Source organism: Erpetoichthys calabaricus, chromosome 11 (assembly GCF_900747795.2).
Source record: "Erpetoichthys calabaricus chromosome 11, fErpCal1.3, whole genome shotgun sequence".
Lineage (NCBI taxonomy): Eukaryota > Metazoa > Chordata > Cladistia > Polypteriformes > Polypteridae > Erpetoichthys > Erpetoichthys calabaricus.
Genome location: NC_041404.2, coordinates 46,108,262 through 46,130,052, shown reverse-complemented (window position 1 = coordinate 46,130,052; position 21,791 = coordinate 46,108,262). Strand labels below are relative to the sequence as shown.

The 21,791-nt window shown below is 41.2% G+C and overlaps 1 protein-coding gene across 1 annotated transcript in view; it reads left to right on the top strand.

The window, feature by feature from the left end:
- The first annotated feature begins 10,879 nt into the window (after nt 1-10,879).
- Nucleotides 10,880-21,791, top strand: part of si:dkey-201i24.3 (trichohyalin) — a 64,374-nt gene continuing 53,462 nt past the window's right edge. Inside the window, exons 1-2 of the mRNA XM_051933577.1 lie at nt 10,880-10,987; nt 18,263-18,385. The gene's annotated coding sequence lies outside the window, so the exon portion shown is untranslated. The remainder of the gene's footprint in view (nt 10,988-18,262; nt 18,386-21,791) is intronic.

Here is a 21,791-nt window from a genome sequence, read left to right as displayed (position 1 = left end):
GAAGAATCTTCTATATGTGTGGAGAAAGTTGACCATGAAAAGAACAAAGCACTGCCTACACTTACTTTAATTCTGAGAATTATTAATTGTCTCGTAGTAGTTAGGACAAAGCCAGCTAATGTATTGTGGTGTTGTATTGTAACTGAAAGGTGCAGTGAAGTAAAGTTATAGGTGTAATAAGTTTCTTTCTAAATCCAGTAAGAAAGTGCAGAGCAGCATCTCTCTCACACACACACAGACAGCCCCTGGGGGTAAGTCAGCGCAGACCAGATGTGAGGAAATGAATGTCATGGTGTAGACACCAGAAGCTTAAGAACAAGCAAAATAACTTATTTTGACCAAAGATCAGAATTCAGAAGTTATGAGCCTTTCTCTATAGGAAAGAAAAAGTTCACCTAACTATTGCATTTTACTCACAAACCATTAAGTGATTTTTGTCTTCTTTTTTGAGATTTATACTAATGGGATGTATTGACACGGGGCATGAGAGAGAGGAGAGGAATAACAACATCAGCAAAACCAAAGAACTGCTTATTAACTTTCAACGTACCAAACAGCCTCTGTGACTGGTGACAATTCAAGGAAGTGGATGTAGAGGTGGTGCACTACTGCAAGTACTTAGGGGTCCACATCAGTGACAGGGTGGACTGGTTCTTTAACTTGGGGGAACTATGTAATAAAGGGCAGAGCAGACTACTTTGTTGTTGGAGACTGTGCTCCTTTAAAGTGAGTAGTGACATTCTTTGCATGTTCTATAAATGGCCAGTGTGATTTTCTACGCTGTGGAGTGTTGGGCCTTTAATATCACAAGAGAAGTCCACTAAATTAGCAAGGTAATTAAGAAGGCAAACTCAGTCATGAGACACACTCTGGATCCCCTGGAGGTAGTAGTGAATGAAGACAAAACCAAGTACCATTATGAACAATGCTGCACATCCTCTGTCTGAAACACCAACACTGTGGACTTTCAGCCACCAAATTATTCAGCAGAAGTGTGTCAAGAAAAGCAACTGGAGCTCCTTCATACCAATGGAAATACGCTCGTATAGTGCCTCCCTGACACTGTAACTGCTCATTTTATATTTAGCCTAGCAGACGTTTTGTTGCTTTTTAGTAATTTGGTTGTGTATTGGAGACAGGGCTTGTTGTTTGTCATAATATAATTACAGTTATTTATTTAACTTCTGCAAAAAGTCAAATTTCCACCTAGGCACAATAAAGTTTGTTCGTTCGATCTATCTATCTATCTATCTATCTATCTATCTATCTATCTATCTATCTATCTATCTATCTATCTATCTATCTATCTATCTATCTATCTATCTATCTATCTATCTATCTATCTATCTATCTATCTATCTATCTATCTATCTATCTATCTATCTATCTATCTATCTATCTATCTATCTATCTATCTATACTAGATGACAGGTACAATGTTTTGTCATGTTAAATACATTTCACAAAATGACATCAGTTATGGCTGACACAGACAACATGGCTGACAAAAATGCCTGGAAACAGCAAATATACAAATGCCACAATGTTGACACAGTGATATCACCAGTAAAATGAACAAATAACAATACAACAATCAAACACAGTGACCAATGCTAGTAAACATTTAAAAAACATAAGCCAGAATACTGATACCCATGACGTGTTGGTTCCTTTCTTATGCCCCTTTCCACCAGGATAAGGCCTAGAAGCCCAATGCTAAAATTCAGTTAATAAATGGGCTCATTTATTTGGTTAGATGATTTATTATTATTGATTTAAATGTATTTTAAAGCCCTCTGTGTTTTTAGACTGCATTGATCTTTACTTGCCCCCTTGTTCTTGCTGAAAATCCAGTTGCCCCTTTGTCTACTGGTAATCAGCACACATGCAAATGGCAGGCATCTGAGAGACTGTTGAACCAATGAACCTGTTCAACCAATATATGTCATAACATGATATTTTTTTAACACACTAGAACTAATAAATAAGAACAATGTATTCAAAAACCCGCTTTATATTGGTTTAGGATGAGCTGCACTCAGATCTCATTCAGCCCCTGATAGAACAAGTAATGTCTGGATATAATGGGACATTGGTGGCATGTGGGACCTCAAGCAAAGAGCTTCTTGAAGGAAATGACAACAGATGTGGCATTGTACACCAGGTAAGGCTTCTAGAAATGTTTATACTTGCTCTATTCCTTATATTTGTTGTGAGTGTTATATATTTTTATTGCACCAGGTAATTGAAGATTTATTTCGAAGAGTGGAACAAGTGACAGACATGAAGTGGCTTATAACAGTATCATTTGTTCAGGTAAATTAAATTAGTCCTATTGAAACTTTCTTGTTTGTTATTACAGTATTCAGACCCCATTACATTCTGCACATTTTATTTTGTTGTAGATTTAATTTTAAATGTATACATTTGCCATTTTTCCCCATCAATCTACACTCAAGAACCCATAATGACAAAGTGAAAACATGTTTTCAGAAAGGTTGGCAGATTTATTAAAAAGCAAAAACTGAAATCTCTTATTCATAGAAATATGCAGACCAAGTTCAGTAATTTTTAGAAGCCCCTTTTACAGCAATTGGGTTTCTTGGGTAGATAGATAGGGTAAGTCTCTACAAGCTTTGCACACTGGGATTTCAGCAGTTTATTCCATATTCCTTGGCAGATCCTCACAAACACAGTTAGATTGGATGAAAAGCATCTGTAAACTGTCATCTTCAGATCTCTACACACATGTTTGTAGGAAACACAAAAGTGATAACATCAAACAAAAAAAAATTTATAGATCCATTATGCCTATTGTTGAACTGTTAATCATTTCATCATATAAAATAAATTAAAGTGGCAAGACAACAGTGAATGTAAGATGAGTTAAGTCAAGAATTTGAATTTTAACATTGGATCCCATCTGTATGGAGCCTGCATGCTCTTCTTGAGTCTGTGTAGGTTTTTATCGGAGTGCTCCAGTTATCCTCCTACATTTCAAAGATGTGCATGTTAGGTAGTGACGATTAAAACGATTCACGGGAAATTAAATTTACGGTGAAAAAACAGAAATATTTGCAAAACAAAATTGTGTTTTGCTTCCTGCAAAATTTGTGCCATCTACCATATACAAAATAAAAGATGTTTATTCCCTGTCTGGAAGCATTACTATGCATTCATTCTGCATGTGTCTGCCTGTTGTTTAGTATTTCCGTAAAGATTTCTAGTAAAAAAACATCACAGGAAGTGTGCATAACCGCATCTGATGCCCGGGTTACCCTCAGTTGGCATTATGTCCTTGAATCTGGGGCATTGATAGTTATGAAACTGAAATGGAGTAGGGTGAATGAAGACACATTACAACAAGTTATGGTACAAAACGTGCAAAAAGCTTTTACTCCAAATAATGTTAAAGAAACCAATAATCTATAAATAAGCTATAAAATCAATGTGCTTCAGAGGGAGTTAAAGTGAGTCATTGATAAATAAATAAATAAGCAAACAAATCCAAATCAGGGTTAAAATCAACAGGTGTGGCTCTCTTCATTTTTCTCTCAGCCTATCACCGCTGGGACACTCAAGCTCAGCTCCATCAACCCACCACCATCATTTGGTGTCTGTAGGATGAGTTCCAAATCCCTTTGGTGACTCTGGATGCTAAGCAGGACTGACCTGACTCTGAAGTGCCATCCTCTCACACTCTGCAGGACCAATTTCTCCTGATCTCAATCCCTCTCTCAATTTTCTCATACCTGTCTCTTCTTTGATTTTACTCCCTTCCTTTTCTTTCTGTCCTACTCGGGCTCCTTTTATACTTCTCTGGGCGTAGTGCCTTAATTATGAATCCCTGGAGTGCTAAAGAGGAAATCGGCTGAACTGCATACATCTGCACATGAATGCGGGCTCTGCCAGTTCTCTCATCAGCTCCCCAGAGCCAGTCATCCACACTACCTCAGGCACCTACACCCTGCCATGGACCCCAAATGTGTTGTACCACACTGCAAACAGGATAGATAGATAGATAGATAGATAGATAGATAGATAGATAGATAGATAGATAGATAGATAGATAGATAGATAGATAGATGTGAAAGGCACTATATGATAGATAGATAGATAGATAGATAGATAGATAGATAGATAGATAGATAGATAGATAGATAGATAGATAGATAGATAGATGTGAAAGGCACTATATGATAGATAGATAGATAGATAGATAGATAGATAGATAGATAGATAGATAGATAGATAGATAGATAGATAGATAGATGTGAAAGGCACTATATGATAGATAGATAGATAGATAGATAGATAGATAGATAGATAGATAGATAGATAGATAGATAGATAGATAGATAGATAGATAGATGTGAAAGGCACTATATGATAGATAGATAGATAGATAGATAGATAGATAGATAGATAGATAGATAGATAGATAGATAGATAGATAGATAGATAGATAGATAGATAGATAGATAGATAGATAGATAGATAGATAGATAGATAGATAGATAGATAGATACTTTATTAATCCCAAGGAGAAATTCACATACTTCTGCAGCAGCATACTGATAAAAACAATATTAATTAAAGAGTGATAAAAACATAGTGCAAGTTAAAAAATGCAAGGTGGAGAGTGCAAGGCAGGTATAACAGACAATAACTTTGTATAATGTTAACGTTTACCCCCCCGGGTGGAATTGAAGAGTCACATAGTGTGGGGGAGGAACGATCTCCTCAGTCTGTCAGTGGAGCAGGACGGTGACAGCAGTCTGTCGCTGAAGCTGCTCCTCTGTCTGGAGATGATCCTGTTCAGTGGATGCAGTGGATTCTCCATGATTGACAGGAGTCTGCTCAGCGCCCGTTGCTCTGCCACGGATGTCAAACTGTCCAGCTCCATGCCAACAATGGAGCCTGCCTTCCTCACCAGTTTGTCCAGACGTGAGGCATCCCTCTTCTTTATGCTGCCTCCCCAGCACACCACCACGTAGAACAGGGTGCTTGCCACAATTGTCTGATAGAACATCTGCAGCATCTTATTGCAGATGTTAATGGACGGCAGCCTTCTAAGGAAGCATAACCGTCTCTGTCCTCCCTTGCACAGAGCATCAGTATTGGCAGTCCAGTCCAGTTTATCATCCAGCTGCACTCCCAGGTATTTATAGGTCTGTACCCTCTGCATACAGTCACCTCTGATGATCACGGGGTCCATGAGGGGTCTGGTCCTCCTAAAATCCACCACCAGCTCCTTGGTTTTGCTGGTGTTCAAGTGTAGGTGGTTTGAGTCGCACCATTTAACAAAGTCCTTGATTAGGTTCCTATACTCCTCCTCCTGCCCATTCTTGCTGCAGCCCATGATAGCAGTGTTGTCAGTGAACTTCTGCACGTGGCAGGACTCTGAGTTGTATTGGAAGTCCAATGTATATAGGCTGAACAGGACTGGATAAAGCACAGTTCCCTGCGGCGCTCCCTGCTCTTATGTTTTTGGGCTGCATTTGTAGTAATGGCACAGGGGGTAGGATTGGCAGCGGCAATACAAAACACAGTGATATGCATGATGATTTGTTTTAGTGTGCTGTCATGCAGAAAATATTTAGCATGTCATATTTCTAAAAAGCTCACTGCACACCTCCAGGGTCATGTCAACATGAAGCATAAACAGAATTGATTTCAATGATGCGGTTCAGATTACTTGAATTACACAGCTGAAGGAAAGAGCACAGGTAAACACGGAAGTATGAATAAGGTTTTAGGAAGCAGTTTTCCAGGCATTCGCAAAAAAAAAAACTTTAAAACCCCAAAACACACTTTAGTGAGTTTCATGTTTGGTGATTTTTAAAACAGTTGAGGCAAAGGTATACTCTTCTGTTACGTTCCATTTTTAACATTATGAAACTTAACTGCACTGAAAAAGCACATAAATATGTTCAATATTAAAAATAATAAAGTCGTAAAATATATACATTCTCTTAATGTTAATCTCTATATATATATAAAATGAAACATCTGTCTGTATGTATGTCTGTCCGCTTTTTATGAGAGAACTACTTAACGGATTTAGGTCGTGATTAATTCTATAATTTGCTTGAACATTCTGGTTGATTTTGTGACTTCTCTCATCACGCTAAGTATCATAGTTCACTTGTAGCAGCGATTTATTTGCGCGAGTCCAAGATAGAGGCTGCAGGCCGAGGGGAGGGGGAAGCGTGACGCCAGGAGTGGGGAGCCAGGCAGGGCCCTCATCACTGTCCTTTTTCACTAATACCTGGGTGGAGCCGCGGAGTCAGCTAGTATTAATATAAATTAACACTTTTAACAAAGCTTGCCAGTCGTATCCGCTTCTTCTTTAATTCTTTTAAAATAACATCAAGTTGAGTTTTGAAAGTCCCTAAAGTCCTACTGTCTACCACACTACTTGGTCACTTTGTAATGTTTGCCCAAAATTTACCCTTAAAAAGTTTCCAACTGTCACCATCTCGATCCATTGCACTAATTCCCTTCATAATTTTAAACACTTCAGTCAGGTCTCCTCTTGATCTCCTTTTCCTTAAACTGTAAAAGCTCAGCTCTTTTAATCTTTCCTCATAACTCATCCCCCTGTAGCCCCTCAATCAGCCCAGTCACTCTACTCTGGACCTTCTCTACTGCTGTTATGTCCTTTTAGTAGCCTGGAGACCCAAACTGCACGCAGTACTCCCGATGAGGTCTCACCAGTGTCTTATAAAGCTTGAGAAGAACCTCCTTGGACTTGTACACCACACATCAAGGCGCTCTATAACCTCACAATTCTGTAAGCCTTCTTAATGGCTTCTGAATACTGTCTGGTAGATGATAATGATGAGTCCACTACGACTCCTAAATTCTTCTCATAAAGTGTACTTTCGATTTTCAGACTTACCGTTATCTATTTAAACCTATTCTAGAAGTCGTAGATGGATGAGTTAAGTGGGGAAGCAACCCGACCAGGGTGGTTGGCAGTCCCTTTCCAAGTCAGGAGGCCATAAATACAGGACAGTAGGAGACTTCCTACTATGGATAGATTGTTCCACTGGGTGGCAGCATCCCTTCTGATGGGCCCCGGTATGGACATCTGCAGTGCAGCATGGGAGTTGTGGTTGGATACGGCTTGCCTGTCAGCTACTGTGGTGGCCATCAGGTTGAGCTGTTGGAAATTATCAGGGTGGTTCCGCCTGAACCAGAAGTGCTTCCAGGAGAGAATGGACTGAACACTGAAAGTACTCCTGAATAAGGTAATAAAAGAGAGAGCCTATCACTTAGCTGGTAGAGTCAGAGTCGGGCACAGAGAAGGGCAATGCTGGTCTGTGGAGTGGAGTGAAGGAGTAAAGAACAAAAGGAGAATAAAGGAAAACTGAAATTTGTTTGTGCTGAAGAATTCAAAAATAAGCCTCTGGAAAGGTACTTTTATTAACTAAAAAGCATTAACTGAGACTGTGACTTGTCTGTGAAACTGTGACTGGGATTTGGAGCTCAGTGGTCCCCTCTACAGGTCACATTGGATTGGGTGGGGCAGCTAAAGGACATGAGGATGCAGACATCTAGTGCTGTGTCATCCATGCTTTGTTAAATCTAGATTGTTGGTGTTTGTCCACAGTTTTTCCCTGATGACCGAGGTGTGGATCTTCTTAATCCTGAAGGGTGCACCTTGACAGCAGTGATGCATGTGACGCTAGGGCTGTAAGTGTGACCAGTTAATTTTCAAACTAGTTATTATGTATTCATGTCACTTGTTGCATCCATCTTCATTCTAGTGGAATTCCCCCAGCTGCTGCATTTCTATTGTGGCTTCTCCTTTTCTCACATACTGTAAGTGTACCTGGTTTTGTGATTTGGAACAGTGAGGATAACATACTATACTGTATGTTTCCAGAAGGTGAAATAAAGAAAACTTTCTTCATTTGCCTCTCACTGGTCCATGTATGATGGATGTTAAGATGAGGTCTTGTATCCACTGCCTCTTATTTGTATGATAGTGTCGACTGTAGTCCGTGGAAGACATTCATCCAGCTGTATGCTGTTTAAAGAACTGTGCACTTGCTGTTAAAGGCACTATATAAAAATAAGGTCACTTATTAACTACCTTGGAGGTTGAGGAACTGACATATAAAACTCATAGATTTGATAATTCGTGGAATAAGCCTTGCACAGCTGCCTTTCCTCACAGTTATAACCAAACGTGTGTTTTTAAGTTGGATTGCAATAATAATAATAATAATAATAAAAATAATAATCTATATATATAATTTACTAAGTCCATGGCAAGCAAGACGCATGCAAGACAGAGCCCCGCCCGCCAACTCTAACCCTCCTCCCGAGTCCACCCTCGCTCTCGAGGCACGCAGCACCTCACCAAACACCGCCTCAGTCACTTTCGTCTCTGCTACAGTCCACATGCACCTCTGAGCCACGTTGACCTTTCATTGTTCTTTTCAGTTCCGTCTGCTTTTCTATATATAATCCACCAAGTCCCCTGACCATGGGATACGCACGCATGCAAGACAGAGCCCCGCCCGCCAACTCTAACCCTCCACCCGCGTCATGGGGTACGCACGACAGAGCTCCGCCCGCCAACTCTAGCACTTACTGTCGCAGGTTGCATTAACAAGCAACCTTTGTGGCGTCACATGCATGCACTTACACTGACGACAAATATGACAGCTCTTCCTCACGAACAAGATTTCGCAAGACGGGAAAAACTGAACACCTGCAAAATTACCTTCACATTGTTTTCCTTTTATTTCTGATCCCGTTCAACAACTATGTGGTGACATCGACTTCTCAACTGTGACTCCGGAACAACTCAGTATGCGAGCTATATTAAACATCACCAACGATGACTCGCTACACCTTAATGAACAGGTACTGAAACGTATCCCTACCGACGAAGTAACTTTCACCAGTGTTGACTCCATCATCACCGACAATCCCGCACATCAACTTTCATTCCCCAAAGAATTTCTTAGCAGTCTTACTCCCATTGGCATGCCTCTGCATAAACTCAAACTTAAAATTGGTTCAGTCGTCATTCTTCTCAGAAACCTCATGCCAGCAAGAAGTCTCTGTAAAGGCACTAGACTGACTGTTACCAGCATTCACCACAATGTACTAGAGTGTAAAACAATCGCAGCTGCTACCTCACAAACTGTTCTTATTCCCTGGATCTCCCTGACCCCATCAGATTCAAATTTGCCTTTTACTTTTACACGCAGACAATTTCCTGTTAGATTGGCCTTTGCAATGACAATTAATAAGGCACTTGGACAAACTTTCAAAAAGATATGCCTGTATCTGCCAAAACCAGTTTTCAGTCACGGACAATTGTATGTTGCTCTCTCCAGAGTTCCATCTTTTCATTCACTCACAGTCGTATCCTCAAACCCACCCCATTTGGACAACTGTGTCCTTCAGGAAGTGTTCACCTATCAATAAATAATTATGCGACATATGCTACACCGCAGGTTGGCTAGTAATAATAATAATAATAATAAACATCAAGTCGCTTAACCAAAGGTCAGTCATCAAACATGCCCTGTATCTCAAAAGAAGAGAGGATGAGGTTGTCCATGCTAGCAGAACACGTGACAAGACAAAGTCTAAATATTTCATGCAACAAGTCTGTCATACATTCTCCTCCAGACTTAATCTGAATAATAAACAATTAACTGAGGAGACAGCTAATATATATTATATGAAGAAATCACAAAACCAACAAACGTGACCATAGCTGGAAGAAGAAATCTACAGACAGTTTCGAAACTGTGTTGAGAAAGCACATGCAGACATTCAGGGGTCATTCAACTGGATGAAATGGCAAGCCATCTTGCAGTCAATTTTGCCATTCAAGATCAAGCAGTGAAAACTAAATGCTACATAAGACAAATCCTCAAACAACCAGAAGAAGATAGTCTGAGTCACCCATGTAACATCTGTGTTGAGACCATCCATCACATTGTCAGTGCTTGTGAAACACTGGCTAATATGCCCTATCTATGGCATCACAACAGTTTGGTAAAATGCGATATCCACTGGACTCTGGCTAAGCATAACAATTTCCAAGTGCCAAAGCAATAGTGGAAATGGAGTTTGGAGGAGCATAATATCCTGGAAAATACCACATTAAAATTCTCTGGGAGCTCCTTGTTGAAATAAATGTCACGGTCAATGCTAACCAACCAGACATCATTTACAGAAATGTATCCACCAGTAAAACTTTTTTCATCGATATCTCAGTGCCGTCAGACTATAACGTCGTTCCAAAAGAAGAGCATAAATTAGAGCACTACCATCAGCTTTGAAATGAGGTTAAAAGGCTTTGGAAAACAGATGCAGAAGTAGTCCCTATCATCATAGGTGTTACTGAGGTTATCACTAAATCCATCAAGTGATAAACTGAAAAGATCTCGCCCAACATCAGCATTTCCATTCTACAAAAACAAGCAGCGATATGCATGGCATCCATCATCGGCAGAGTCCTTGGCACGGTTAGGAGTAATTAAAACCAGACAATTTTCCTTTGAGATGACCCTGACTAGGCACCCTAATTCTGACTAGGCTTAAATTCTGGAATTTACACCTTACCAAGTCTTTCAACTATGCCATCTCTCAGGAGGTCTCTTTAGTGGCCAGAGTTCTCATACCAGCTGAAAGGCTATAAGATCCAAATAAATGAATAATAATAATAATAATAATAATAATAATAATAATAATAATAATAATAATATATTATTTATATAGCACATTTACCATGTATTGCTCTATATGTTAGTAAAGTAGAATGGCAGTCTTAAAAAAGACTCCACTAAGATGACTCCACTGTGCTCCATTCTGCTTTTCATGGGTGTTTTTTGTTTTTTAGAGTGCTGGAACACCTGAGTGAAGTGGCAGTTTGCTCTGCAGAAGCTGCCTACAAATTATACCAGGAAAGCCTTGATGTGTACCATAAAGCTGGACATCTTGTCAACAGGTCAGTGCCGCCTTAAAGCAGATAGATAGATAGATAGATAGATAGATAGATAGATAGATAGATAGATAGATAGATAGATAGATAGATAGATAGATAGATAGATAGATAGAAATGTAAGGCATTATATAATGATAGATTGTGTGAGAAGAAATACTCTCCAGACATTATTAAGGTTTAGGGCAGCCACCCGCATATTATATCCTGCCGGGAAAAGTTTGAAAATTAATGAACAGAATTCTTCACAAGACTGAGTCCAAAACAGAACTGGATACTTGGAAGCAAGATGGCTGCTTTAGGGCTGGTGGAGGAAATGATGTCATCTATGCCAGAGCTGGAAGTGACATCATCAGAGGTGCCGGGACCTGGCGAGATTTCCCGGGAATGCTCTGCAAGGGACTGAGAGAGACAGTCAGCACATTCTGCCACCACCTGGCCTGATGTAGTACTACTTTTACTCAAGCCCTTTAGCTGTCTCCTAATCGTACGTGTGTGACAATACATAGATAGATAGATAGATAGATAGATAGATAGATAGATAGATAGATAGATAGATAGATAGATAGATAGATAGATAGATAGATAGATAGATAGATAGATAGATAGATAGATAGATAGATAGATAGATAGATACTTTATTCATCCCCTCGGGATGCAGGGCTTGAGGATAACACTCCATCTTCTAGATCAGGGCTACTCAAATATAAATTTGAAAGGTCCACTTACTAAATTTCCATTCAGTCTGAGGTCCGGAAAAGTGACGGTCAAATTCCAAATAGAGAACTCCAAAAAAAAGCAATCCCCAAACTTTAGAACTATACACAAAAAAATGACATGGTAGGCCTTTTAGTGTGAAAGGTGACACCTTCTTTGTGCCACCAGTTGTTTGAACTTGGGCATAAAAGGTGTGAGGGCAAGGCGGAGGCACTGATGTAAATGTTCATTGGTGAGGGTGTTGCGGTATGTGTTTTTCACCATGTTCATAGTGGAAAAGGCAGATTCACAGCAGTACGTTGAAGGAAACATTGTAAGAATTTGAAGGGCCATCTTCTGCAGGAGAGGAACACCTGCCGCAGTAACCATCTTTGTCCAGAAGGTGACAAGGTCACAGTGAGATTCCTGCAGTGCTAGGTTTTCTTGTAGCTCAATTAACTCTGTTTGCAGAGAAGCAGCACTGGCCCATTGGAAGACTTTTGTGGCTTCATTTGAGAATTCTGCAATATTTTTGACAAGAAATGGATTTTCGATGCACAGCAAGACTTGTTTTCCCAAAGGGAAATCTTCAAAGCGAGTTTGGAAATTTTTAATCAGCTTGTCCAGGAATTCAGCATAATTGTGATGGTGATGTTTTCCTGCAGTCTGATCCAAAAGTCTTGGGAAGTGAAGCAGGTCCTGCTGTAAGTCACATTTGAACACCTCCAGCTTCCTCTGGAAAGCACGGACAGCTAACATGAGGTCACACACTGTGCTGTTTTTGCCTTGGAGCTTCATATTAAGGTCATTAAGATGGGAAGTAATGTCCGTTAGAAAAGCAACAATTTCCATTTTCTCGTCATTCTTCATGAAATCCACAAACGGTTTGGCTTTTGCACTCTTCTGATCCAACAGAAATGTCTCCAGCTCTTTCCGCAGTGCCCAAAAACGCTCCAGTACCTTGCCTTTACTAAGCCACCGGACATTGTTGTGAAGGAGCAAATCATCAAATGTTGCATTCACCTCTATTAGAAATGAGCGCAATAAATGATGTTGCAAAGCAGAGGATGCTCTCAGATAATTGACTAGTTTCATGACTGTTGTCATGATTTCTGAGTACCTTTCTCCAAGGCTGGCACACAAAACCATCTGGTGAATTATGCAGTGGTATGCCATGAGGTCAGGGTGGTGTGTTCTCAAGCGTGACACTAATCCCCTCTCTTTCCCAATCATACATGGTGCGCCATCAGTAGCAATGGAAACAACATGCTTCAGGTCTATCGTTCTGTCTCTAAGCATCTGTATCCTGAGATACAAGAATAAGGTGTATCCTGATGTCCTGGTTAAATTGCCCACCATGGCCTAGTCATTCTGGCCCCTAATCATCCTCTGTCTCTAACTCTCTCACCACTTAATAGCTCATGTTAGTGAGCATACTGGTGCAATAATGGCTGCCGTTTCATCATCCAGGTGGATGCTGCATATTGATGGCGGTTGAAGTGGCTCCTTATTCATTACAGAGAGAGAGAGACAGATTAGGAGCCCGCGCTGATACAGTGTATTGCCAAACCCACACACGGACCCGAGTGCAGCCATGTAACCTGCCCTTAGATTTCCATTTGTGTCTGTGTGTGTATTCTTTTTGAACTTGCTTTAACTTAAGAGCTGGTATCCACTGTACTGTACTAATTTCTCTCATTAGTTTCAAAAACTTCAGTCATGACACCTTTTAATTTCTTGTTTGCTTAAACTGAAAAGCAAACTCCTTTTTATCTTTCCTCATAGCTCACAGGTTTAGCAGCTGTGGGGCATCAGTGGGTGAAGAAAGATTCACGGATCTCAACTTGGCTGATGACGCTGTGATCTTCACGGAGTCAATGGAGGCTTTGATCGGGGAACTCGAGAGACGGAGTGAGGAGTGTCTGGGCTTGTGAGTGTCCTGATAAAAACTGAGAGCCAGGCCTTTAATGAGCTCTTGGGCACGGCCATCAGCAGTGTGTCTGTCTGCGGAGAGAGTGTCGACCTCATCGAGAAGTTTACTTACCTTGGCAGTGACATTCATGTCTCTGGTGACTCTTCCTATGAAGTCAGTAGACGGATTGGGAGAGAATGGGGGGTCATGAGGTTGCCAGAAAGGGGTGTGTAGCACTCCCAATGTCTATGCGAAAGGTCCAAGTCTTTCGAGTACTGGTGCTTCCTGTCTTGATATATGGTTGTGAGACATGGATGCTATCCAGTGACCTGAGACAAAGATTGGACTCCTTTGGTACTGTGTCTCTCCGGAAAATTCTTGGGTACTGTTGGTTTGACTTTGTGTTGCTCATGGAGTCCAGAATGAGGCACATTACCTGCATTGTGAGGGAGCGTCAGTTACGGCACTACGGTCATGTGGCGCGTTTTCCCGAGGGTGATCCAACTTGTAAGATCCTCATTATTGGGGATCTGAGTGGCTGGACCAGGCCAAGGGGTTGCACACGTAACACCTGGCTGTGGCAGATAGAGGGTCACTGGACTGGACCGCGTGTCTGCTTGGGGGGTTGCCAACCGGGATCCTGAGTTGTTTCGTTGTGTAGTGGCAACGCTCTGTACCAGTGCATACTCCCGGACTTGACTTGACTTGATAGCTCATACTTCTCAGTCCCATAATCCACCTAATTGCTCTCCTCAAGACTTTTTTTTTCTAGCCCTGCTGTCTTTTTTGTAGACCTCGATACCAAAACTGCACTCAGAACTCCAAATGAGGCCTCACCAGTGCATTCAAAAGCTTAAGCACTTTGAGCAGTGAGAAAAGCGCTATATAAATGTAAAGGATTATTATTATTATTTGCATGCATCCCTGTTGATCTCTTCTGCAATTTTTCTGAAGAAAAATAACACGAAATCCTACATTCCTGTTAGTAACTAATTATCCAAATTGAGATTTCCACTGAAGGCAATGAAGGCAGGCAAGCCAAGCTTGCAAAGTGTTAAATTATCGTGTCCCTCCACACCCACCCCACCAATCAGGTTATAGAAGGAAATGAATTATTCAAATCACTGGGTGCCACTGCCTGGAGGGGATTTGAGCCAGGATGCCAATGTGTGTGGCAACACTTCAATTAGCTGGTCCTCTTAGGTAAAAATGCATCAGAGGGAATGTGGCAGCAAGTTCGAGGCATTTGTGACATTGTGACACACATTATGTTCAGTTCATTTTAATTGAAATGTTTGCAATGTACCGGTAGTGATTTAGTGTTCCTGATTTATTTGTTTCTTTTTCACTGTAATGCAATTTGCAAAATCGAAAGTGGAACCTGATTGCTGAAAAAAAGTCTTCTGATAGTAACAGCCGAGTGCAGCATGTCACCAGAAGGACAAAATGTGCAGGAATGATAAAAAAACCCACCAGTCCGTGCTTACCAGAGGGGTGTATGGCATCTTTCACCAGGCATTTGTGACACAAAGAGAACATTGTGTCATTGTGCATAACACCAAACATTTTTAGAATGTGGCATGGTGGTCTTATTCTAAGAAACCATGTAGATGATGCCAAGCACTCCAGCTCATGGACTTCCAGCTGTTTACATTCTCTTCAGTTCTCAAAGTCTAGGAGCCCACAATTTCCAGGAGCCCAAGCTCACTATCAAACCGATGCCATGCTGATGGGCAAGTTTAAAGCATCTAAATGTTGTACTCACGGCCTACATTTTTTAGAAGTGGAATTGGATTGAACATATGTTTACACCATAAGGTCCTGGGGTATCCCTGGCAATCCCTAACCTCCATTAAAACACATAGCGTGTAGTGTTTAGCTACAATGGATTCAAGACATATGCAGACCCCTTTACTTTTTAGATAGATAGATAGATAGATAGATAGATAGATAGATAGATAGATAGATAGATAGATAGATAGATAGATAGATAGATAGATAGATAGATAGATAGATAGATAGATACTTTATTAATCCCCAAGGGGAAATTCACAATTACACATTTTGTTATGTTGCAGCCTTGCGCTAAAGTCATTTAAATTCATTTTTCCCCCATCAAATAACACTCAATACTTCAGAATGACAAAGTGAAGGCAGGGTGGTAGATATTTTTGTACCTTTATTAAAAATAAAAAAAAATGAAATATCACATATTCACAAGTATCCTGACCCCTTATTCCATACTCGTTGAAGCCCCTTTGGCAGCCATTACAGCCTGGAGTCTTCTTGGGTCTGACATGACAAGCTTTATACACCCGGATCTGAGGGTTTTCTGCCATTCTTCTCTGCAGATCCCCTCATGCTCTGCCAGGTTGAATGCAGACCATTGGTGGCAAACTGTTTCAGGTCCCTCCAGAAATGTTTGTTTGGGGTCTTTTGGACATTCTCAGAGTTGTCCCTAAGCCACTCCTGTGTTGTCTTAGCTTTGTCCTGTTGGAAGGTAAACCTTCAGCCAAGTCAGAGGTCTGGAGTGCTCTTGAATAGGTTTTCATTAAGGATATCTCTGTACTTTGCTCCATATAGTTTTCCCTCAACCTTGTCCAGTCTCCTAGCCCCTGGACTCTAAAAACAACCTCACAGCTTGGTGTTGATTCAACCATGCTTTGGTGGAATGGTGTTGCACAGGTGATGACAGGTGCATGGTTTTCTCGAGATGACCCACAGAATTGTGATAAAACAGCTTAATCTTGGTTCCATTGGGCAGAAGAGCCTTGTTTCTCACAGTCTGGGGGTCCTTTAGTTGCCTTTTTGCAAAGTCCAAGTGGGATTTCATACATGATCTGGTCACTCTGCCATAAAGCCCAGATCGATGGAATATTGTAGTGATGATTGTCTTTTTGAAAGCCTCTCCCATGTCTACACACGTTCTCCAGAGCTCAGCCAGAGTAGCCATCAGGTTCTTGGTCATCTCTTTTACCATGGAACTTCTCCCACGACTTATCAGTTTGGCTGGGCAGATGGCTCAAGAAGAGCTGTGGTTATTCCAAACTTCTTTCACTTAATAATAATAATTCATTACATTTATATAGCGCTTTTCTCAGTACTCAAAGCGCTATCTACACAGGGAGGAACTGGGAAGCGAACCCACAATCTTCCATAGTCTCCTTACTGCAAAGCAGCAGCACTACCACTGCGCCACCTGTGAGGACTTAAGAACTTTGAAGGCCACTATACTCTTGGGAACCTTCGATACTCAGACAGTTGTCTTCCCCAGATCTATGCCTCGACGCCATCCTGTCTCTAATCTCTGCAGGCAATTCCTTTAACCTCATGCCTTGGTTTTTGCTCAATTGTGGGACCTTCTAAAGAAAGGTGTGTGCTTTTCCTAGTCATTTAAATCAATTGAGTTGACCACAGGTGGACTCCAAAGAAGGTGTAGAAACATCTAAACGATGATCAACAAAATGTGATGCACCTGAGACAAAGCAAAGGGTCTGAAATCTTGCATCAGTGAGATATTTCAGTTCTTTATCTCTCTATATATAAAATCCAGTGTCTGTGTGTCTGTATGTATGTCTGTCTGTTCACTTTTTACGACAGAACTACTTAATGGATTTATACGTTCTTTTTTTCTATAATTTGCTTGAACATTATCATAGTTCACTTCCAGTACCGATTTATTTGTGCGAATTCGAGAGAGATGAAGGGAGAGGAGTGGGGCCTTCCTCACTTATGTGCCAGCCTCGAGGCGTACCTTATATCCATTTAGCTAGTGAATGAGAGAACTACTGTACTTAACGGATTTAAATCAGACTTTTTTTCTATAATTTCCTTGATTTTGCAACTTCTCTCATCGTGCTAAGAATCATAGTTCGCATGCAGGAGCGATATATTTACGTTAATTCGAGACAGAGGCTGCGGGCCGAGGGGAGGAGGAAACATGACGTCAGGAATGGGGAGTCAGTCTACCTTTGCGTTTTGGAGTGTACCTTGCCTCCGCTTAGCTAGCGATACCTTTTTGTTTATTCATTTTTAAAGTTTGCCCTGTTTCACTACTACGCGGGTGGAGCCGCAGGGTACGGCTAGTGTTTAATAAATTTTTGCAAAAAAAAATCTGAAATCCTTTTCATCACTCTGAGGTATTGGGTGTTGTTTGATGACGGAAATCATAAATTTAAAAGATTTAAGCACCAGACTGCATGATGTCAAAATGTATAAACAGAGAAGGAGTCTGATTTTTACTTTGAAAGTGTCACATAACACACCAAAGTGTGTGTGCCTTACAGTGGCCTGGCATCCCGTTAGCTCTGGCAGTCTGCGCTGTTTAAGCTTGGGTGGGCTCCAGCTCCATACACTCCTGCAGTGAGAAAAGGGATTCTGAAAATGGTTGAGGTGGCTCCTCGTGGGTTTGGGTACTTACCTTGGCTTGTGGGGTAGGATCTGCGCTTCCCTAGAGTCTTCATTAGATAAGCTTGTTAGAAAATGAATGGGGGTGCTTCTTACAGAAAGTTACTGAGGCTGGTCAGAGGAGTCCTGTGGTAGTTCAGGACTCTAGCAAAAGTGACCTGTAGCTGTAGACTTTGTGTTTGGGGTTTCCAATGATACAATTGATGTAACAGTGAGTTTTCATACTGGCCTATAATTACATTTCTTTGTTTTATTTTCAAATGCAGCTTCCTATTTTCTATCACGGTGGAAAGGAAGGCACCTCTGTCTCATGGAATGCCAGAATTCCTCCGATCCAAACTGCAAATCTTCAGCCTCGCTGGAGGTGTTGCTGTGGAACAACCACTAAGGTAACCACATAATGACTAAGTGATTCCAAATGACGTCTTATAAAGTGTTGCTTTTCTTTTTATATTTTCAAAATTGTAACTGATTATTTAGTAGAATGTCTTCTGAGTCAATTCAGTTTTAAAGACACTATTTGGAGGATGGTTGCATTAATAACAATCTCACTTTTCTGTATTCTTGTCAAACATACTTTACATTTTGTCTCAGGTGTCTCATCAGAATTAATGGTAAGAAAATTAGATAGCACACCCTTTGCTGCTTCACTTCAATCATTGAAAAACATTTTGCTTTTCACACTGACCCTAAACCTTTGGTTCTTTGCTATTTGAGAGTATAGTAATGTAGAGCACCTTCACCTGGACAGGATTGTTGTCCATAGTGTGCCCACTAGGCAATTGGGCCTTCAGCCAATAAAGTACATCTTCACCTACAGTGCTGTCTAACCCAGCACTACACCAAGCACAGACTTTACTGAGGACGTCTCCTCTCACCTCTTTGTTGTTAGGAGCAGCACATTGCCGCACCCACCCCATGACAAATCAACTCAGGATCCCAGATTAGGACCCGAGTGCAGCCATGCAGATGGAATAGAACAGTGTGAGGTTTTTTATGGTGGCTGGAGTGCCAATTCTGCCACCAGCCCCCATGTTTTTTACTACTTGCAGGGATTGATGCAGATTTATGTCATACCCAGGACAGAGCGATTGCAGGTTAAGGGCCTTGCTCAGGGGCCCAACGCAGTAGCGTCACTTCTGCCGTTTACAGGATTCCGATTACCAGTGCAGAGCCCTACCTCAGAGCCACCACTCTGCCCCTCTCACCTCTGCTGAATAGCAGACTAAAAGCATATACTATATGGCCAGAAGTATGTGGACAACTGTATTATTGTGGTGTTTCCTTTTACTTACCCTTTACTTATTTTCTACAGGGATAAGTGTACACACCAGGTTCATTACTGGATTGGTCTCCTCTCGCAGCTGAAGATTAACAGAAACTTACATAGATATACACATAACACACAGACCCAAACCACAAAAGTACTGTATGAATGACATATACACAGCATTTTAACCCACAAAAGTGGCGTATGAATAACACATACACAGCCTGTCTTTACCTTGCACTCTAAGAGACTTACTTATCATAGACACAAACAACGTACAATGTCTTAGATATATCTCAGATCTAAATGTTACTTTGGTCTCCAAGAATATATTTAAACCTATAAAGACTCAACACCCTTGATTATAGGTCATTTATCAACCACTTGTGTCTTACTTTAATGAACTGTTTACTATTGGACAGAGCTCTTCATCCTCAACCGATAAACCTTGCAGTTCAAATCATATGGCACTTCCTTACTGCTCCCGGTGCTCTAAATATACTGTATTTACCTTATTTCTTCAATTATTTTAGATACCAGTAAGCCCCGATTCTCTAAAGAATCGCAAATCTAAGAATGGCAATTACTTTCTGTTCCTTCTATCATGGAGGGTGTGAGCATCCTGGGACAGTTCTCATTTAATGAAAGAAATACATTTGTAGTAAAGCTGTTTCCGTTTGGAAGTATGACTCGTTCTGAATACATACATACACATATATGGATAGACGCCGTATTCACTGTGTTTCCCAGTAGACACGATACGCAGGGCCGGATTTATATGAAAAGAGGCCCTAGGCTATTCCACTTATGAGGCCCTTTCACCTTCCATTTTTAAGTTTGTAAATTACATGAGAGATAATAAAATTTTGCTAACAATTTGAATGTAGGCCCCTCTTGATCTTGAGGCCCTAGGCTGAAGCCTAGTTAGCCTATAGGAAAATCCGGCCCTGACGATACGTGAGCCTTATTGCGAGTGGCAATAGTGCTATCTAAACTAATACTGTTAGACCTGTAAACCGTGCATTCTGATGAAATATCAATAACGTATAAAACAGTATCGTTCACAAACATCAGATTATGGCGAATCGTTTACATTCAATGATTAATATTCATGTATACAGCAATACTGGCAAGTATTAAATAATAATAATTATAATTATTATTATTAACCATTACTCTCATATACGTAACATTCTGGGGACTGCCCTCATACCTCTCTCGCTCACTCAGATCAGTCTGGCACTATGGTGCAGCCTTAGTTTGTGGAAGATAGATAGAACTAAAGACATGAGCATATAATGATGGTTGTTACTTTTAAACTGTGTTTCCTACATGTGCTCCTTGAGAAAGAACATCATCAGGTTTGAGACATGTTAATAGCCAACAACAATCCACACTCTGACTAAATATGTTTAGCCAACACGTTGTTTGGAGGCTCATTTGAGCACCTAAATGCATAGCTTTTTCTAACTTAGCCTTGCGTAGTTAACGTAACAATTAAATAACGGGATGTCCTAACGGCCATATATACCCAAAACAATCGTTCAGCCTTACCTATGAAATGTAATCCCCCCGGGATGTGGTTTAGAGCGTACAGCGGTGTGTACCATCCCAAGCAGCACATTATTCATTACATCACTCCGCAGCAGTGCCACTCACAATATGGCAGCGATGTTGACGTACATATCGCGGGTTTGACTATGGCGTGTATTATGGATCTTTGGGGATTCCGTACTCTCTCTGGTTTGACTCTGGGGCGGGACGTTGAGTTCTCTTGTGTTTGTTCTTTCTGTGGCTGTGTCGCTAGTTATGTGCTCGTTGGTTTTCGTTTTTGAGCCGTGAGTCCTTTGACTGTGGTTTTTCTGAAGCGCGTTGTAGGCGCCTGCAGAAGTACTCTCTCCGGTTTGGGGGCGGGGCGCCGAATCCTCTTGTGTTTGTTGTTTCTGTGGCTGTGTGGCATTGTAGGCACCTGCGCACTATGTATCCTGCGTCCTGTCTTTGCCTGTGGTTTTTGTGAAGCGCGTTGTAGGCGCCTGCAGAAGCACGTTGTAGGCGCCTGCGTTCATTGTGTTTATCCGTACTCTCTCTGGTTTGACTGTGGGGCTGGGCGCTGAATCCTCTTGTGTTTGTTTTTTCTGTTGCTGTGTGGCGTTGTAGGCGCCTGCGCAGTATGGACATCCTGTGTCCATGGCCGTGTCCTGCGTCCGTGCCTTCTGGTGCGGTAACCTTCGGTTAGTAATATGGATAAAAAGTATACAGTAATCCCTCGCTACTTCGCGGTTCACTTTTCGCGGATTCACTTTTTACTTCTGGTACTTGCTTCCTCAGTTGGTTTGCCCAGTTGATTTCATACAAGAGATGCTATTGGTGGATGGCTGAGAAGCTACCCAATCAGAGCACGCAGTTAAGTTCCTGTGTGCTGCTGATTGGCTCAGCGACGGAGTGCTGCATTAACCAGGAAGTCTCATCTCACTCATTCAGCATTAACGTGCTACTGCTTCAGGGGCCGTGTCCAAGCGCCAACA